General features: G+C 44.9%; 1 non-coding gene across 1 annotated transcript; it reads right to left on the bottom strand.

The window, feature by feature from the left end:
• Positions 1-20,917: 20,917 nt before the first annotated feature.
• LOC111814226 lies at positions 20,918-21,024 on the bottom strand. The gene has a single exon (XR_002819266.1). It is a non-coding gene; the product is annotated as a U6 spliceosomal RNA (small nuclear RNA).
• Between the last annotated feature and the right edge of the window lie 408 nt (positions 21,025-21,432).

The raw sequence follows: 21,432 nt of genomic DNA, 5'->3' as shown, positions 1-21,432 counted from the left end.
AAAAAAAAGAAATATTTGTTAAAATAAAAAAAAATGGGCTTGGAATACAGGCATATTCCTATAATCCCAGCAGTCTGGAGGCTGGGGAAAAAGGAGCAACAGTTGGAATCCAGCCAGGGCAACGTAGTGATTTAGTGGGACCTTGTCTCAAAATAAGAAATAGAAAAGGGTTGGTAATGTAGCTCACTGCAAAGGGTCTGGGTCCAATCTACTACCACTAACAGAAAAAGCTGGAAATTTCAGGACATAAAAACCCAAAAAGTAACCTGTTCCATGTTACATCTAAGATGTTTGATATTCAGACAGATAGTGAGGTTAAGCTCAACTGCCTATGTTATGGGGTAATAATATCATTAAGCTTCGCTTCTATAGGGTTAACAACTTAAGTTTGCAGATCAAAAATTAGAGAAAAAGAAGGGCTGCAAGGACAACCAACATTTTAGCCTTAGCCTTTCAATGTCAGTAAGGACTCAGGACATAGGAGAACCTGTACTGTGCAATCCTGTAACTCAGTTGTGTTCCAAATTTACTGATCAAGGAGATTATGGGGCCTCAGAGGAAAGTGATCAATGATGTAGAGTGTGCTTAAGGAGAGTCCCATGGAAAGAAAACTTTTTCTTGGGCTTTTATAGAGAGCAAATTGTTGAGGCAATGGCCATGACTTATCCACATGGCTGACACTGACAAAGGATCTACAAACTGCAGTACAGGGTTTCAGGGGAAATCCTGAGGAGATTTGACTGACCTTATCAGATACAAAAGTTACATTTCTTGTTATATAGGTCTTGCTTTATCTTGGTCTTAACCGTCCAGCAGAAAAGTATAAAAATGAAGTATAAAGAGTAAAGCCATATTAATATGCTGAGCTGTAAAGGGCTCAAGTAAACAACTTTTAAAAAAACTATTTATTTATTTATTTTTTTATTTTTGGTTTTTTCCCCATAATTTTATTGAGAAACAAATACAATGAGACAGTTTCAAACAAAATTGGTAGGACAGTTTCAATAATTAACACACTGCATACATTCTTCTTAGTGGTTAGTTGCTGTACAAGATGCAGACATGATATCCTATCCACAAACACTATTAGAACAAATCCCTCTATTCATTAAGAGAATGTAACTATTTATCTATTCTAACCACTTTGAATACCCAGATACAAAATGGACATTCATCTGTAGCCCCCTTTTTGTCTAGTTGTGTTATTTGAATATTATAGGTGTGTTACCTCAACAAACTATTCTAAAAGAGTCCAGTAGCCCATAATAGTATTGGGTCTTCTGCTTGACTGGAAATGTCAGAAATTGTTGACCTGAGTCCCGTACAGCTCAACATAACAGCATGGCTTTACTTCTTATACTTCGTTTTTATACTTTTCTGCTGGATGGTCAAGACCAATGTAAAACAGGACCTATGCAACAAGAGTTGTAGCTTTTGGGTCTGATGAGGTCAGTGAAATGCCCTCAGGATTTATCCTGAGATCCTGTACCTCGGATTGTAGATCCTTCGTCAGTGTCAGCCATGTGGATGAGTCACAGCCAATGCTTGGCCAATGTGCTCTCTGTGAAAGCCTGAGAGAATGTTTCCTCTCCATGTGAAAGTTTTTTTTTTTTTTTTTTTTTTTTTTGTGGAACCGAGGATTGAACTCAGGCCCGTGTGCTTGCCAGGGAAGCACTTATTCTATTGAGCCATCTCCCCAGCCCCTTCAAGTCAACAACTTCTGACATTTCCAGCCCTATGAATAACCCACTACTATTATGGATTGCTGCGTTATATTGGATTATTTTGCTGAATTCATACACCTACAGTATTTAAATGGCAATGGAATACCCATCTCTGACAAAACTAAACAAAAAAAGGGGATACAAAGGAAGGACCATTTTGTATCTGTATATACAAAGTAGGATAGATATACAGCTACTTTCTCTTAATTCAGTGAGAAGAAAGATTTGTACTAATAGTATTTGCACAGTATATCATGTCTGCATCTTAGACTATGAATAATTACTATGAAGACAACAATATGCAGTGTATTAATTATTGAAACTGTCCTATTTATCAGTTTTGAAACTCTCTCATTGCTATTTGTTTCTCAATAAAATTAATAAAAAACCCCCCAAAAGTAGCAAAAATATTAAAATATAGCATATCCCATGTAACAACATTTTGGTTGATGGTGAGACGAATGTACAAAGGTGGTTCCATGAGATCATAATGGAGCTGGGAAATTCGTATCGCCCGGTGACTGCATATCTGTGGCAGTGTCACATGTCACTGCTGTGTGTGCTATGATGCTGGTGTCAACAAGTATAGCATATGCACTTAGTACCGCAGATAATACTTGATAATGTTAATGAATGGGGGCTTACTGATTTGCATATTGACTTTTATCATTATTTTAGATTGTGTTCCTGCTATTTATAAAGGGCTACTGTAATGCAGTCTGTTGTGTGATGCCATAGCAGTCTCACACGTCTCTGGTTTACTGAGTCCTCTGTATGTGTGTGTGTGTGTGTGTGTGTGTGTGTGTCCATCATATAGCCTCAGTGCATGGTAGACTATATCATTCAGGTTTATGAAGTACACTTGTTGTTTGCCCAATGATGAAGTCACTTACAGATTTATTTCTTAGAGTACATCCCCCTTGTTAGGTGACACATGACTGTTGCTGTATTGTCACCTTTATCTTCTCACTTTGGCACTTAGACATGATCAGCTGTCACTCCCACTGCTTCCACTCCTCTGTGTGCATGGGGAATTTGTAACCTCTGAGTGGTCCTGGGTTCCAAGTGGGCTTCACTGTCTTGGAGATGTGGCATGGTGAATGCAAAAGAGAGCTCAGTGATGGTGGGGAGACCTTCACCTGAGTGTGGTGTGGCCTGACTTCTCTTGTGTTTTTTCATTATAGTTTTTCAGGAGCCACCAACAGTCATAATTCTTTACCTCTACTGAGTTCCCCAGCGAGACCCATCTCTCTTACCTGCAGGGACAGCTGGACAGTCCCAGATCTCCTCTCTGTAAGGATTTGCAGATGCAACAGCGTTTTCTATGTGGATATAAGGGAAAGGGGGACCTGGGAGTGGAGTAAAATGGTGAAAGCAACAGATCATTGCCAGAAGCAGAGGCACAGCATGCCTGTCATCCCAGCACTCTTGGAAGCTGAGGCATGAGGACAGCACGTTTGAGCTCACCTTGGGAAATTTAGCAAGATCCTGTCTCAAAATAAAGTAAAATATAAAACAAGGCTAGGAATGTAGCTTAGTGCAAAAATTCTGAGTTCAAATCTCAGTACAGGAGGAATAAAAAGAGCAACAGATCAATCCCCTGTGTCCTGATGTCTCAGTTTCCACTGAGGTAGGTGGTTCACTGCATGGGGTACCAGACACCTTTCCTGGACACCTTTCCCACAGCCAGGGTAGGCTTCCCATAACTCCTAGACCAATGCAACTTCATTTCTTTTACTTTTGGGACTTTGTTGTTGATATTACTTCTTCCTAGGAAACCCCCTCAGATCTCCCTGGAAAGTAATGTAGCCATCCTTCAAGACTGGACACCAGCCCTGACTTCTGCCCTGAAGTCTTCCTGGCTAGCCCACCCTTTGGAGCTCTTCATCAATGCTGAGTCTCTGTGGTGCCTCTCTCTTTTACCATCCAATACTTAACACCCATCAAATTTGTAAAACATACCAATTTCTTCTGAAGTAATTATGCTAGACAAAAATGTATCTCCAGCAGAGTGACACTGAGCAGTGTGATTCTTCTCACTGAATCTCAATTTTTCTCATCTGTCAAATGACTGACAGTCTTAGTGGGTTGACACACGATGAGGTACTTAGCTGTAGCTTAGTTATAGCCATGGCATTTGCCTGTGTTCCAGTCAGCTCTGACTACTTCATATTCTGAGAAGGGTCTCATGGATATGGTCCCATAGTTGGGATGGGAAGATACAAGAAACTGAGGTGCTCCTGATCACCCAGGGAAGCAGGGATTTATCCCCAGGAAAACATAGTCATAGTTCTTCACACTGACCTTGGTTTCCAAGTGCTCTGATGAGTTGAGAAAAAAAATTAAGCTCAAGTCCATGAGCTAGACCAGGCTGTATGGCATGAGTTGGGCACAGCTGTTGATGGTGGCAATAGTCAAGAGGCAATGGAACATTCAGTAGTCTTCAGGAGCAGTGAGGTAGCCTTACAGGAACAGAAAGGGAGGCAGAGGCTGTCATCTTCACAGACATTACAAGGGGCTTTTATAAGTTGCCTCCTGTCCTGAGGTGAGGATGGGCATACCATCAAGGGAGCATTCTACTTCCATTAGCTTTCTTATGAAGATGCTGCCCAGCACAGGTAAGCTTGTTCCTGAGTCCCTACTAGGTGCCATGCCACATGATGAAATGAAAGGAAAATCACAACAGAGATGCTCTGTCTTACTAGAGAGAAGGGCCCAAAAACACTACAGGTAGAGGGGACATCTGAGTGGTGTCCTTAGGTATGAATAAGCAGAAGGACCAAGAAGGGCATGGGCCTTCCAGGCATAGAGACTGGGCAAAGGGCCATGCCTAGGAAGCGAGCTGAGGGGAGAATGTGGCGTGTTTGGTGAGACATAGAAGCAAGACAACCTGCTGGAGAAAGGGTCAGAAGAGAGCTGAAGAGTGGCCAATGGCTGCTCTGCCATGGGCAGTGGCTCTGTTGTCCACCAGAGCAGCCACTTTGATCATTGCCAGCAGTGGTGACAACAGGAAATAGTCATAGTGTGAGTCTGATGGTACTATGAACACAATGGTACTAAAGCCTCTGTTCCCCATGCTTGGCCTTCCAGAGGAGAGGGGAGGCAAGGGTGTGGGCCAAGACCCAAACACAGGAGCTGTGTAAGAAAAGGAGGCTCTGTGATAACAGGGTGGCAGGCCTGGGCGAGTGAAGAGCTAGACTCAGATGGAGAGGACAACCAGTGTCTACCTTGCTCAGAACAGGCAGGATGTCGGGTTCTGTGCTCCTACTGAAGGAGAGGCCCTAGCTCAGAGCTTGCCCTGAGGACAGTTTGGGGGTGCTGTGCCATGGAACTCTGTTGAACAGAGATGGGATGAGCTGTTCTGCCAAACCTCTGCTCAGGACTGAAAATTCAGAAAATACTTAACTATATAAACCCGAGAATACAACCCCCAAAGTTCTATCATCTCTCAGAGGGAGAGATGATTCCATCACTCATGGAGGAAGGTGATTCTGTCCCCATTCTGTCACTTAGTATTTCCTTTAATCACTTCTGAACTACATATAATAAGTGAATATATAGCTTTAAAAATAAAATTAAAATTGTATCATGTCAGTTTGATGTCATGATTTTTTCCCATTCGACAGTTTAGTTTACTAAAAATGCTTCAAAACTTTATTTATTTATTATGTACTTAGTACAGGGTCTTACTACACAGATCGGACTTGTAGTGATCCTCCTGTTTTCAGCCTCCCAAGTGCTGGGATTACAGGTGCACCATCACACCCAGTCTCAGTTGCCATCTCTGCCCTGGGGGCGGGGCTGGCAGGATATGCTGGGGATCAAACCCCGATCCCTATGCCTGTCTAAGCAGGCATTTTCGTCCACTGAGCTATCTGGCCAGCCCTTGAAACTTGATTTAAAAGGTAGTCTAATCATTGATTATACTGATGTACCACAACACAGTTTTCTTTTCTCTTTTTAGAAGTTTTGTTTGTTTCACATTCAATTTAGTAAATGGTGTGATAATAGATACCTGTGTGCTTAATATACTTTTGACCACATATCTGGTGATTTCCTTAGAATAGATTCCTGGAAGTGGAATTACTGAGTCAAAGGTTATGACTATTTTAAGGCTCGAGATATATACAATGTCAAATTACTTTCCAGAAAGATTGTGTCTATTTACAATCTCTCTAGCTGTGTACTTCAAATTCCTCTTCCACTGTCATAAGCATCAGATATTATCATTATATAAACCTTTGTCATCCTAGTAACTGATTACACGGTGTAACTCTAATTTCTGCTTATATTACCTCTTGAGCTATTTTATATAAATTTACGTGTGTGTGTGTGTGTGTGTGTGTGTGTGTTTCTAGGTGCAGACATGAGTTCCTTTTCTCTATTGTAATGGCACAAACGTTTAAGTATTAGCTGGGAAAGCAGCACTCCAGTGTACACGAGGTTGCTTGTGTTCCTTGGCAAAGCATCAAGTGAAGTCATTGTCAGATCTCCAGCACCCTTTAGCTGTTGGAGGACCAGGCCGAGGTCTCACTCACTTAAGAGTTCCCCTTCCTTCCACACAACATGCCCCTGTGCACTACACACAGGAGATGCTCAATAAATGTTTGGGTCAAATTGGACAGAATCACTCCTTGCAAGACACAGTGGAAACTTTCAGAGAATTTTAGCAGTTGGGGTTCTGGATCTTGTCTCACAGACACTCAGGGAATGGAAGAGAAGGAGGTTAAATGGGGACAAGTGACCCTAAAGGCACTGTCCTCTGCTGTTGGCAGGAACAATTAGAACATGAATTTGGGGAGAGGTTGGTTCTTCGGGAGAGCCGCTCCGCTCTCCATAGCCACTGTCCCAGCTCCCACAGCAATCGGAAGCCAAGCCGTGACTCATTCTGTAAGGAGCAATTTCCATTCTCAACTTTTTTGGAATATCTCTCCCTGATCCACCCGTCAGTCATTCCTTGTTTCAGTATTTCTGTTTATGATTCCTTAATTGACTTTCCATATTTTCCTGTCATAGCTCATTTAAATCCCATCTCTTGCATATAACCATGTGCAAATGTAGGAAATGCTCCACTCCAAATTTAAAGTATTTTGAAGTTCTCAGGCGTTATGCTTGATTCCATTCTTGGCCTCTTCCTGGGGATGAAGATGATGAAAATCAATTCGTCTCTCACCACCATTTCCAAAATATCTTATGCAATGCCAATAGAAGTATCCAGTGGCATTGAAAGCCCGGGGAGAGGTTACCTCTCCAGCCTCGCCAAGCATGTGAGTGAAAGATCGACATGCCCCTTGTGTGTTCCTCGGTCCACCTCCTTCCGCATGTAGATCAGTCTTTATTTTTATTTATTTATTTATTTGCAGTATTGGGGATTGAACTCAGGGCCTTGTACTTGCCGGGTGGGCGCTTATTCCACTGAACTATCTCCCTGGCCCCTTCCTTGTGCATGTAGACAAGGAGTCTTCACTGGACTGAGGTATTTGTGCCCATTTTTTAATCGAGAAACAAAAGCTCAAGAGATTGGTTCACATAATTCTTCCAGTGGCTTCTGGACAGATCTTGTTATCCCACTAAGCAAGTATAGTTGCTTTCTGCATATTTTAGTGAAAAGGGACTGTATAAGTGCTTTTGCAGGGGCAGGGTGAGATTTGGGCTGGACATTTGCAGACACCAATGCAGTGTTCTGCTTGGCAAGAGTATCCTAAGAAAGAAACCTGGCACAGCCAGATGGGGCTGTCTATTGGGGCAGCAAGGAGAGGCGCAGAATAGACTTTGGAGGGTATGAATGAAGCCACTGATAAATATGAGCAGCCTTTTGATCATTGCTGTGCACTGCAGGGGCTGCCTGAAGGATGCTGGTGCCCCTCGGCCCCAAGTGAGACAGGCCTAGTGGCCCGGATCCCAGGGGAACAGGGGAGCCAGGCTGCAGCAGGATATAGCCTTCAGCTTTGGCTGTCCCTGGACAGGGCCTCTTCTAGGAGCTGATGGTATTTTTAGTCTCACATGTGCAGGCACAGGATGAGGTGAGCTGGACCGGAACAGCTAACAAGCTGAGGTCCTTATTAAGCTGGGGAGGATGAAATGGGGCTAGGTTAGGAAGCTTGTGGAACTTTTCACAGGCCTCGTTTTCAGGGAACTCTCTTTGTATAATTCACAGAGAAAGATTGAGGTCAGGGTGATTATGCATGGTTCCAGTTGCAGAAGTCGGAAAGTGGGGCATGTTCCTCTCCTGTGCCCCTCCTCGCAGGTCCTGCTCTGTCATGGTCAGGGAGGAGGTCAGGCAGGAGTGTTCTGCAGCTTTTGGATTTGCTTACGAGAGACCCTGGGATCAGTGTGGGATCTTAAAAAGGACCACACTAGAAAATCCCCTCAGAGTCCTCGCAGCCTTAGGAGAAACTTGAATAATACCAACTACTGTGCTCAGCTCTGTGACAGGGAAATGGAGATTCTGAGAGGCAAAGGGGCTTCATAAGGTCAAGTGGCTGAGAGGTTGCAAGGTTAGGACCCAAATTCAGTGTCCTAGGCCAGGGCCAGAATTGTTTTTCTCCAAGGACAGTCAGTTGTGTCTGAGCCATATTATCCACTTTATTTTCCCCACATTCATTTTCTTCTCTACCAATTCTAAGTCTGGGAGTCAAGCACTAGGAGCATTGAGGACAACACTCTTCTTGACAAGATGTCAATTTAGTGAAGGACACATAGGGCTGACAAATTGATGCCCACCTTGTGTTCAGTGTGGCCAGATGTGGGCTTTCCTGCTAAGAAACACACTTGGCAGGGCTCCTGCTTGCCATGTTGTGTGAGAGGACAATGAAAGCTCTCTGAGGAGAATGGGCATTTGGCTGAGAGGGTTGAGTGTGCCCCATGCCCATTCCTGTGCCCTGGGGGTCTGAGCCTTGGGATGTGTGGAGCCTGTGGCAGGACTCACCAAGTGAGGGCTTGGTCAGAACGTAAATGGTGGTGGCATCAGGAGCCCTGCTATTGTAGGTGGTTCCCCTTCTCCCTGGCCCTATCTTTATGGTTTGAGAAGCCCTAGACATGGAATGAGAACACTAATTTTGGGGGAAGAACTTTAAAGGAATAACTTGTAGTCTTATCACCTTGGCCCAAACCAACCATGCATGCAAGCACGCTTTGTTATAAATATAATGGTATTAACTGGTGAGCCCTTAAGAAGTAAGTAGATCCTGAAGGCAGAACCTTCGCATTAGTATTTTCATAAAATAAGCAAAATACCACCCCCACCCCGTCCAGCACATGAGGCTACAGCAAGAAGCCTGTCTATGAATGAGGAAGTCCGCGAGTCCTTCCGGATACTTAATCTGCTGGAGCCTTGATCCTGAGCTTCCCAATCCCCAGAACAGTGAGAAAAATTCTATTGTTTATGTACTACCCAGTAGGTTGTTCTAGTGACCTGAATGGAATATGACAGAGAGAAAGTGCAAGGAAAGAAATATGCACGGGGCATTTGCTCTGTGCTGGGTCCAATGCTGGGCGCTTTTGTTATTCTTAATCATCCCAACAGCATTTTGCTTCTTGTATTGTAGAGTTGCAGGCCTGGGGCCCAAGAAGGTACATTTGAGCAGGCATGAAGCAAGAAGAGGAGGGCTAGGCTGAACATGTAAATACAGAGGCTTAGAATGAAGGGTTGAGTCACCAATTGACAAGCCGTGTGACGGCACTTCTGGATCACACTGCCCACAGGTGCATGTGGGGAGGAACGGCAAAGCCCATTGGCTCACACAGCAGGAGAGAGGAAGGCCACAGGGACACACAGCTGCTGGAGCCCAGTGCCAGGCCATACCTGTTTGACACAGAATTGGAGAGGCCCTTGGTGGCTGCACAAGATCCAGGGACCAGCTGGGAGATTTCTGGCCCTGAACAATCTGGTCAGGATTTTTGAAGTAATCTTAGGCAGATCTATGGACAATTAGCCTATTTGGGGTCCATCTTTGCTGTGCAGGAACGGGATCTTTTTCTAGGGGTAGGGGTGGAGATTAGAGGCCGATCCCCAGGGTGGGAGGATCAGCCTCCCCTCCCTTCTGGTGAGCCTTCATCCAGGGCTCCACAAGGCCCAGACCGAGGCCTTCCACGCTCAGGGTGTGCTCAGCTTTCTGCTGACAAATCATGCCTGGCACATCTTGGATCCACACCTGGCTCTCATCGTTGGACATCACCAAACTGTTCCTTCCATTGTAATGAGTCTCTGAGGACCTTTATGACTGACTGAAGTATTACCCTTTATCGCAAGACTGAAGTGTTCCCAGACAGTTAGGTAGGTGGCCCAAGCAACATGACATCTCAAGGTGAAGATCTCAGTGGCGATGGGGCAGATCTGTACTTTATGAAACACATATCTCCTAATGGTTTGCTCATGGGGCACGTGGTGGAGGCTGGGAGAGATGGATCAGTGCTAACTAGAGTCTAGAATTACCAGCTCACTCCCTAGAGCCACGCTACTTCCTCATAAACTTTTGTGCCTTCAGTTCTCAGAAGCCAGTCTATTTATCTGTCTGGAGAACTCTATTTGCTGCTTCCCCAGGGAGGAGAGTCTTGGGTACAGAAAGTGCAGGTGCTCATGCCCCAGGTCTAGGTGTGGTGTGCTCATCACTGGTGTGCAGGCTCAGGGTGGCTAGGAGGGGCAAGGGGACTGCGCTGGGCCTGAGTTACCTCAGCCGTCCTTCCTCCCCAGCTTTACCCTCTCCAGAGCTGGCCACCCACCTGCCAGCTCAGCTGTCCTTGCTCACCATGTAATCCCTGCCAGGAAGAAAGGAGGGAAACATGAACCGAGCTTGCTCCCACTGCATCCTGCCATCCTGTCCTCCCTCTAGCCAGGGCAGGGCAGGGCTGGGAGAGCTCCAGGCCCAGCTGCCTCAGCGCCACTGCAGGAGCAGGCTGCCTGTGGGGTGCAGGGAGCCACAGGCCTCAGGCCTCCGCTCTGGAGCCTGCACCCAGGCTGCTGTGCCTCCTTTGGCATCGGGACACCAGCTAGTCTGGTCCACCCCAGAAGTTCTCCTGTCTTCCTTGGAGGATTGCCTTTCCCTGGCTTCTCTGCATCTGGGAGGGGCCCTGCTGGGCATTGTTCTTTTCATCCTAAAAGATTGTCTAGGAGCTAGGGAGTTGAAGTCTGGCATTCATAGGCAGGTTAGCACCCCAGCATTTTCAATGACCCAGCAGTCATCACTCCCACTGCCCAGAGCAGGAGGCAGGTGAGATAATGGAGTGTGCCCTCTGCATACCCCAGGCCTGTGGAGAGGACCAGCTCAGGACTCAGTCACAGCTGTGTAACTGCAGCTGCCTGCCCCATTCTCAGGGTGCTGCAGCAGAAGGGACAGAGACAGTCCTGGACACTGCACCTCACTCTGGGACTCCAGTGTAACAGGGTGGCTGGGGGGCAGGTATTCGTGTGCTGAGCTCTCTGGGGGCAGGACTTGTGGCATTCATCTGTGTTTTGCTGTAACAACCAAATTCCAGGCACATGACAGGTCATGTTTTAAGAAAATTGTGTGTGTGTGTGTGTGTGTGTGTGTGTACGTGCACGTGTGCGCATGCATGCATGTATACCCCATACATGTAACTAGGTCATTTGAACTTCAAGTCCCCCAATGATGCAGGAGCATGTTGAAACTGTTTTCATTTCTCTGGACTCTGATTCCTGTCTGATGTGGCTACTCTGAATTCAGCACCTGGCCCACTCCATAGTACACAGTAGATGAAGAGAACTTTAAAATCAGTTCTCTCCCCCACTCTGAGATTTCCTTAGGTTCAGCAAGAATAGGAGAAGCTGGATTCTCACTGGTCACTCAAATGTTTTTCTAGGCTGTCCTTGTGGTCATCTGCAAGGCCACTCTGGTCCCATCCTGCAAGTCTAGGTAAAATCAGACAGGAGCCTTAGGCCAACATCTTGGCCTCATTACCTGCTGGTACAGGGACTTCTGGATGGGGGTCACAGGCCAAGGCCATCCCAACGGCCATGGCTGTGTCTCTCAGTGTCCACAGGTGACACTGCTCCTCGTGCTATCCCAGGACCTGGCAAAGCCTCCTGGATGGAAGCCTGTCCTTCCCTCTCCTGCTCCCTGACGCTTGGCTTCTGGCCACTAGAGCAGCTATTGCGCAAACAAGGCAGAGAGCTGGCCTGTCTCAGGGTTAACCAAGGCAGGCTGGGCCCTGGCTGGGCCAGGCCCTGAATCACAGTGGTGACAGTGACCTGTTTGTGGCACCGTTTGCACTCCCCAGGTGGTCGCTTAGAAGCTGCCATCAAGGGAGGAGCCTGCGTGATGACATGGGCTTCTGGCCAAGGTCTAGCAGCCATCTGTTCCTGGTTGTGAACCAGAGAGCTACTGGCAGGGAGTAAACCCAAGAGGGACACAGAGAGAGTGGGGCACAAAAGGACTGAGCCAGAGGGATAAGCAGAGAGACAGGAAACACAGCAACAGGCAGAGATGCCCAGAGACAGCGATAAGAGATAGGAGAAGAGAGAGAGAGAGAGAGAGAGAGAGAGAGAGAGAGAGAGAGAGAGAGAACAGAGAGGTGCAGGGAGATACAGAGGCAGAGAGGGAGAGTAATTCCTGGCCCTGTCTTTCTAACATGCTCCCAGGAGATGGCTTTGTGAGGATCTCACCAACCTTAGCCCCAGCCCCTGAACCAGGATAAGCAGAGGGTTCTATCTCTTCCCTCCAGCCTCTTCCTCTTCTGTGCTGTGGGACCCCTGGATGGGCAGGGCCCAAGTAGGAGCCAGGGCAAGGAGGGCTCTGAAGGTTCTTTCTCCATAGACATGGGAACTTCCTATGTGGATAGTTGTCCACTGCCAGAAAGGAAGATTTGGAGACATGTAGAGATCTTGATTCAACCCAGCCCCTCTGCGCAGCTGAGGAGACTCAAGGCCCTGACCTGGCCCACAAGCTGTCAAACTCATCCTTCAAACTCCTCCTGTGTGCTGGCTCTGTGAGCACTACTTCATCTCATCATCTTAAAAAGATCAGGGATCATCTATGATCCTGAGCTTTGGGGTAAAGACATGAGACCCAGAGAAGGGAAGCAATAATTTCAAGGTCACACAGTAAGTAAACTGCAAAGTGTGGACCAGGACCTGGGGTTGTTTTATACCCTAATCTGTGTTCATGCCTACTTCTCCCCCTGTCTGTGAATGCAATCTCGACTCCCAGGCTGAGCCCAAATCAGCTCTTCAGCACCCTCAAGCTGTCACTGGGCTGGCTCCACAGTAGCTCACTTATTCATTACCATCCTTTCCCACTTGAATGTCTCTCTCCAGCTGCAGGCTCCACATGTCTTACCCAAGGAGGTGGGACTCTTTCAGCTCATTTTACCCCCAAGTTGTGATATCTACCACTGGAAGTGAGATGATGTGAAGTAGCTGTTTTTCAGGGCACTCTAGACATGAGAGCCTGAGGCAAATTCCTAAAGGAAGTGGGGGTGGGGATGAAGAGAGGTGGGGGGGGTGAGCAGGGAGTGGGGGCTTGGGGTTGGGGGTGGGGTTGCGACCATGAGGCCACGAAAGGGGCTAGGCAGGTTCCGAGTGGTAGAGTGCTGTGTGCATCCCAGGTTCAAACAGCAAAGTTCATTTCTTCATATACAGGAGTTGCTTCCAGAAAAAATTCATGGAGCATCTTCCTTTGACATAATCCATGTGTGCAACTGAAAGGGCAAGAAATGTGTTGACTCTTATTGGTATCTTATCCCTCACTGAGGAATTTTATCCAGCAAGGCAGTAATATCTGCACTCCCTGGCTGTTTGCGGCCCCTCTCAGACAGCTGGGACATGTTGACTAGCCTTGGGGATGATGCAAACCCTACCATGGAGGCCCTGATGGAGGTGGTGCCAAGTCCGGCCTGCACTCCCTGGGAAGGTGGCAGTGGCGAGCAGCACTGGGAGGTGGGGTGAGCAGCCACATCAAACTCAGTGGGCTCTCCTCTGGGCAGGCAACCGAGGTCCAGAAGACAGGGAGCCTAATAGCTCTGCTGAGGCTCATAAACTGGGTGCAGAACAGGAAGACATTTTTATTGGTAAGATGATACAGAGCAAATTAGGTGATGAAATATGAATGGTCAAGTTCAAGTTGTATTTAAAAATATGCAGACTTGACAATATGAGAACAATGGGGTCAGTGGGACACTCACAGCTCCGCCTCAGAGACTTGTCTCCTTGGAGACACATTCTGGGAGGAAAGCCCTTGGTTCCAAGCATGGTGGCCAGCATGCTTCAGGACCTCCCCAGCATCTGGCCTTGCAGGGCCCACACCACATCGGACTACAGTCCTCTGCCCTTCTTTTATAATGGTAGTATCTAAAACTGTAGATATGGACTAGTGTGGACCCCGAGGGTGCGCTGAGAAGCTGCCCAGACAGAGCTCTCTGGGGGTGTTCTGACCTGCTCCTTCTCATGTAATACTGCCTGTGGTAGGGAAGGAAGGCCATGGAACCCGTGGTCACCTATGTTCCTTGTCTCCCAACCTGTTCAGCCTAAGGGAGAAGCTGAGGGTTTGGAGAGGTTGTCCAGATGTGAGCTGGCCAGAAGGGTAGCTGCTCAGCGGCCCCCACCCCTAGGAACTGAATTCACTGAGGAGCAACGTTATGAGTTCATAGTCTTCTCAGTTATCAAGACAAGCCAAGAGCACACCATGGAGCTGCTTTTGGCAATCTAGACTTTTGATGTCCTCTTAATTGCTTTCTATGTACAATTCAGTTTGATGACAAAACCATATCTGCTTAAGCAAACTCAGTGGCTCTTTTGGTAGAGTGTTACTCACACCTTTTAGATTTCCATGAAGTGAAGGAATTCTCCACTCCTCCTTCACAGTGGTTTCTTCTTAATAAAGAATATCTTGACATGTTTCTATCAAACTTTCAATGATCATCATTCCTACCTCCATGTCCTCCACCTCTACCATTTATACCAACTCTCCTCCCTTCACCTCTACAGCCCCCATCTCTACTTCCATCACCTCTCTCCCATGGTACCACTGCCACCACCTATGTCACCTCCACTACCATCTCTGCCTCTCTCACTTCCACCTTCATCACCTCTTCCACCCCTCATACTCTCACCACTGAAATAATTCACCTTACATCTCAGAGACCCTCAACTTATAAGGTTGCAAGTAATAACAAGGAAGCAGAACAATGCAGTCAGAAGGGCACAGATCATGGATTTAGTGCAGCCCCAGTCCTCCTCCTCCTCTTCCTCTTCCTTCTTCTCCTTCTCTTCTTCCTCCTTTTTTTTTGTATTGGGTATCAAATGTAGGACTTTGCACTTGCCAGGCAGATGCTTATGCTGCTGAGCTATGTCCCCAGCCCTCCTATACTTCTTCTTAGCATGGTTTTGGGGGTCTGGTCAGATATGGTATTAGGGTGAGGTCCTGGCTTCACACTGTACACACTGCTCCAGGCCTGGTACTTGTGGTCTACATAATCCAGTGGTTCACGTACCCAAGTCACTGTTCAGCTGGGCTTCAGGGTCTGGTTGACTTGACTATTGATAGATGGGGTCAGTTCCTGCATGATATGGATCATTACATGTACTATATAACACTGATGCTGCCCCAGGCTAACTGTGACCCAGTTTATGCCATTTATTGATGAAGTTAATGATGACTTCCCTAGGGATAAATCTCTTTGGTCATTGTTCCATGGTTTCCGGAGTGTAATACTAAATGTTGCCCTGAGAGTTGGGTCAAAAATCTTAAGTAAAAATGGAGCCGGTGAATGTTAAAAGATGGGATTTGAGCTGTGGCAAAAAATTTCTCCCAACTGAGTACTAACCAGGCCTACCCTGCTTAGCTTCCAAGATCAGGAAAGATCAGGCAGGTTCAGAGTGGTATGGCTACAGACTGGCAAAAATTTCTGAGCACCAGTAAAGACTTTCAGTTATTATCAACTGGACTATTGCTATAGACTGCTTATAGGAGTGGAGAATACCTTCACTTCATGGAAATCTTGCTTCAAAGCAAGATTTGAATTTATTTAAATTTTGCTTCAAAGTTCAAGTGTTGAAATCCGAATAGAACAGATGGGAATCATAGCAAAAGGGAGAGCTTTAAGAGGCCTTAAATGATGAATGGGCCTAGTGCTTTTATAAAAGAGACCCTAGAGGGCTCTCCCATGTCCTTTGCACTATAGGACATAACAAGAAGTTGACAGTCTACAGTCTAGAAGAAGGCTTTCCTCAAAACCCAGCCATGCTGGTGTCCTGAGCTTGGACTTCCAGCCTCCAGAACTGGGAGAAACAAATTTCTGTTCCTTATAAATTACCCAGTTTATGATAATTTTCTATAGCTGCCCAAATGACGACAAAATCTCAGCCAAATTTATCTTTGACACTCTTTGAGCTATTTTGACAGATAATATTGCAAGTTGGGTGCCTTCAATATAAAGACCTCTGCCAAAAGCGCACAGACACTTCTGCATATAAAAATTAATTTATTCATTCATTTAAAATTTGATAAAAATACCAATTTACTAACTATGGGGCATTTGGTTTGAAACTTGAGAAAATGCTCTGGGGGAATCTTAGATGGCCAGAAATGGAGCTTATGGTATGAAGACAGCAGAGAGAGGATTGAGGGGGAAATGCTTCAGCCCTCTAAGGAAGTTCCTACGGATGCCCATGGAGCCCGAGATGGGACTCATGAGAACAGCGGAGAATTCATGCCTAGCACAGGAGCAGGGGAGTGGAGCTTGACTGCACCATGGTTTTCTGTGGGTGAAAGAACTGCTCAGGTCTGAGTGGTGCCATTTGGCAACACTTAATCAAGTTGAAATATTCAAATCCCATGACACATTTATTCTGTATGAGATTGCCTATTACAACAGAGTTTTTAAGAGTTAAAAACTGATAGATGTCTGTGATGGGGAGTGTTTATATAAATCACAGTATCCTCCCCTACTGGAATCTTGCATAGCAGTCACCATAAATGGACCAATCCTACAAAAAAAATCTAGATAAACATCTACAACACAAAACTGAATGAACAACTGAGTGTTGGAAGGATACTCCCATATAAAATCACTTACATGTAGTATCAAAACATGCAAAACAATATTATATTGAAAGATCTGAAGTAGCTACAGTCCCACTGTGCAACTCCTCCCTGCCCTAGTTTAAAGAGATAAATAGAGTATGTCACTATTTCACAGTAGTGATTCCTCTGGGAAGAGAGGGAGGAGAGGGAATTGGAGAGGGATTCAGAGAGATCATCAATACATCTGTAATATTTTACTTTCTTTTAAAAAAAGATCTGAAGTAAACACTGGGAAGAAATGTTAACCTTTGTTCATTCCCAGTAGTGGGCATGTGGGTATTTGTTATATCATCAACTATACTTTTCTGTGTGCTTGAAATATTTCATAATGAAAAGAGTAAATGTGCAAAGGAAAGGAGAAACTCAGCGTCTTGGCTCTGTGGAAATGTTTAAGCAAAAGCTGTGCAAACGTGGTCTGGTGCAGAGAGCAAATGCTTCCTGCATAGGGCCGAGAGCCTGACCTGGGTGACTTAGAAATTGGGCCCAAGTATCTGAGCCTTGCCTTGCCTTCCACAGCTTGTGGGTTGTCTCTGTCTCTTTGGGCTGTTGTTTCCCATTTGTGGATGTTCCCCGTCCTGTGAGCTGAGGAAGGTTTGGTGGAGGTGGTGCAGGGAGCATGGTGTCATGCGTGGTTTGGAAGATGACTGGGGCTGGCCAGACTTCTCCCCCAGAAACCTTTACTGACAGACAGGTTGTCAAGTGAGTGACAGCCAAGCATGCAGGGCAGGGTGTGCAAGCAATTTTTGAAAAAAATACCTTACTTCTTCAAGGGCCATAAAGCCCTGTGAACAAAAAAGCAGACATAGATTTCATTGCTGGGCACTATAGTCCAGCGGAATCCATCCTGTAGTCCAGGTGCTGTTATTGACTCACCGTGTCACCAGTTTTTTCTTGCTTATGAAAATGAGTAGTAATATTAGTGCTTGCCTTGTTGGGTTACTCTGAGAAATAATCAAGATTTCACATATAAAATTCTTAGCACAAATTCTGGCTCGGAGCAAATGGCTGGCACCTGTTAACTGACTGCAACTACAGTTAATTTGGATTCAATCCTTTGCTGCTTAGATCCAATGATAGTCATAATAATATACACACATGCGTGCATGTGCACACACACATGACTTGAAAATATGGCTAAAGAGACTATGGTTTCTAAACCCTAACTGTGATTGTAGCTGATTTTCTTCCTGATTAGATGTGTAGTATCTTTCATAAGTATGCCTTTGAAGGAGGGAGGAAGGCAGATCCTCAAGAATCTGGCAAAAAGTGGCCACTTACATTTGCAGAGCCTTCTCTTTTGAGCCACTCATCTTGGGAGCACCCAGTCACTAGATTGCTCTCTTGGTCCACTCTCTTCTTGCCTTCTTCTCTCTGTGCTGGCTTCCTTCTTCCTCTGAGTTTGTCCTTTTTTTTTTTTTTTTTGTCCTGGCTCCCTATCCATTCATTCTGTCCCATGGGTTCTGCTCCAATTCTGTGCTGGACACTTGGCCTTTGCCTGGTACAAGCCTATGCTGATAATGGTCTGGACCATGTAGCGACACCCCATCCCCATTTACTCTCCAAAACACAGACAGTGGACTGTTTAGCAATGTATTTCTAATCATGTCATGTCCTGCCTCACATGGTTTCAATAGTTTGTCTTTACTGCTAGGAAGAAAGTTTAGTGCTCAGGATGACCTACAAGGCCCTGGTGAGTAGTCTCAGCATCGAGTCTCAGCTATCACCCATCCTTTGTGGTCTTCCAGCTCCTCTGTGTAACTCCTCCCTGCCCTGGGATTAAACTCTGCTCACAGAGGCCAATCACATTCCCCTTAGTGTTCAATAGATTACTAGGAGTCAAGTCACTGCCTTTGTCCACACTAGAAGACTATAATGACCTGGAGCTTCTACCCCGTTAGTCATGGTCCTTATTAAATTCAGTGGTTTCCCCTCATCCACTTCTAGACCTGCCTCTCCTCTGAGGCTTCCATCACATCCCACATTGCCCTTCTATTGTCTCATGACCCACACAGATGCTTTTGAATTTCCCTGAGACTTCTGCTCTTAAGGACTTGCTCTCTTCTTTGATGATAAGCTCTTTTAGCCCCTCTTTGTTCCTGCCTCTGTGTGGTGCCATCAGTGGCCCAAGTGGCCATCTCATTAGTTCCAAAGATTCCCTTATGCCCCTCCTTATGCCATTACACGTATCAAAGACCCAACCCTGGTATGGTATAACAACCAGCTTGAAGAATGGTGTGTATACAGCCTTGAGAACCAGGACCTCCTTTGGCTACTGGGGCCTTGACACCTTAATTTTCTGTGCGTTTTTCATTGCTTCCACTTCCACCCTTCTATAGAACACCCTGAAGCTCATCTCTTTCTTCTCAAATTCTCCACTTAATCTTGTGCACACCCTTCCCTCCAGAAGATGATCTCATCTCCTGCTGCTCCTACCACCTGCTGACTTTTGCACGGCCACACCACTCTTGCCTCCTCTAGGACAACTCTTCCACTCAATTGATTCCAGGCATTATTCTGGCAAGTTAGAGCCCCACCGCTTTCTGGAGACCCACAATTTGTCACTGGGATCCATGTCCTACTGGGACTGAGCCTACCTGCCAAACCAGAACTCAACTAGTCAGCAATATGATCTCATTGACTACACTTGTTGGCTCACTGTAGGACAGGTGACCCACTTTAGATCAATGAGAACCAGCTCTAACTTTTGTTATAATGTAAGGTGAGATGTTCTCTCTTTCTCAATGGAGAAAAGCACCCGATTGCAGACAGCCATTTGTGCTGTTGGAAGAGGAGCCTGTCTGCAAATATACATGCTCAAACCAAATCTAGCAGCATAGAGAAAGGATTATACACAACAAACCAGTTGGATTTATTCTAGGAAAGCAAGGGGGCTCTACTTAAGTAAAGCAACCAATGTAAGGTACTGCATTAATAGAAGAAAGGACATGATTGCCTCAATAGATACAGAAAGAAAATATTACAGAGTCCAATATGTTTTCATGTTAAAAATACTCAATAAATTAAAATATAAGGAAACTTTTTTACCCTAATAAAGGCCACCTATGAAAACTCCATAGTTAACATGAACATAATGATAAAAGACTACATAAGTATTTAGCCAGGGAACAAGGCAAGCGTCTTCTCTCACCACTTCTCATTAACACTGTAGTGAAGCTCCACTCTAGGGAAACTGGGCAAGACAAAGAAACAAAAAGTAAACAACCTGGAAAGCAGGTAGACTTATTTGAAGATTACTTTCTCTTACGGAAAATACTAAGGAATCCATGAAGGAACCTGTTAAATATAGTAAATGAGTTTGGTAATGTAACAGGACACAGAATCAGTATACAAATATGAGTTGTCAAATATGAAGAAGTATTTTTATGCTTTTGTAGCGAGTTTTCCCAGAGCAAAGTCCAGAAAACAATTCTATTTGTAATAGCATTTCAATGAATAAAATTCTTAATACATTTGCCAAAAAATTTCCCTCGATGGTTGACACTGAAAGCCACAAAAATCATGGGAATTTTTAAAAAATAGGCCTTAGAAACTGAAAGATATCATGCATTCATTGGTTAGAAGATTGACTACTAAGAGCCCCACACTGACCTACTGATACAACACGATCCAAATCAAAATTTCAGTTCTTTAGAACAAACTGACAAAGCCAAAACAAACTGACAGAGATACAATGTAGCTAGATACCCAAAGAAATACAGAAAAATGACAAAGCTAGAGAAAGCTTATACTTCCCAATATCAAAACCATTAACACTGTTATGGTTATCAGTTCTGTGTAATTTAGAATAAGAACAGACATGAGTGCAACTAGAGAGCATACTCATAAGTGAAATAAACCAAACTTGGATGTGTAAACATAGCAGTGTCTCCCTATTTAAGAAACTGAGAGAGTAAATAAGATCCCAAGGGTACAACAGGTACTGTGAAAGGGAAAGAAACTGCTCAATGGGAAAGAACAACTGGGATGGGGAAAAGGAAAGAAAAAGGAAGGAACATATAAGATAGCAAAGATAATTGTACTACTAATTTCTGTTGTTCATTGAAAGGAACAGTGTTCATGTTGTTTGATCTTACACACCTATATATGGTAATCTGAGCAATTACTTTATTTATTTATTTTTATTAATTTTATTGAAAAAATATGGAACGTTCCATGAATTTGCGTATCATCCTTGTGCAGGGGCCGTGCTAATCTTCTCTGACTCATTCCCATTTTAGTATATGTGCTGCCAAAGCGAGTGCTGAGCAACTACTTTGAAAATAACAATATGCAATACAGTAACCATTGTTAATTTCCTGTCATCTTGTTTCTAAATTTTGTATTGTTTTTAAATTCTCTTTAAAATAAAAAAGACATATAGAGCAGTGAGACAAAATTGAGATTTCAGAAATAAATGGACGCATTTTTAGTCAACTAACTTTTTGACAGTTAATCAAATTAACTATTGAAAGCAAATGAGAGTGTGGTAACTGGATATCGCAAGGAAAGAGGGAATTTGGACACTTGCCTCACACGCCAAACACTGAACACAAAATGAATAACAAACTTAGTAATAAGAAATAAAACGAGGTCAACAATTTCTGACATTGCCAGTGAAGCAGAAGACCCAATACTATTAAGGGCTACTGGGCTCTTTTAGAATATTTTGC

Source organism: Octodon degus, unplaced genomic scaffold (assembly GCF_000260255.1).
Source record: "Octodon degus isolate 3935 unplaced genomic scaffold, OctDeg1.0 scaffold00008, whole genome shotgun sequence".
NCBI classification, from domain to species: Eukaryota; Metazoa; Chordata; class Mammalia; order Rodentia; family Octodontidae; genus Octodon; species Octodon degus.
The sequence above is the reverse complement of the archived record's forward strand: the minus strand, read 5'-3'. Positions and strand labels throughout refer to the sequence as shown.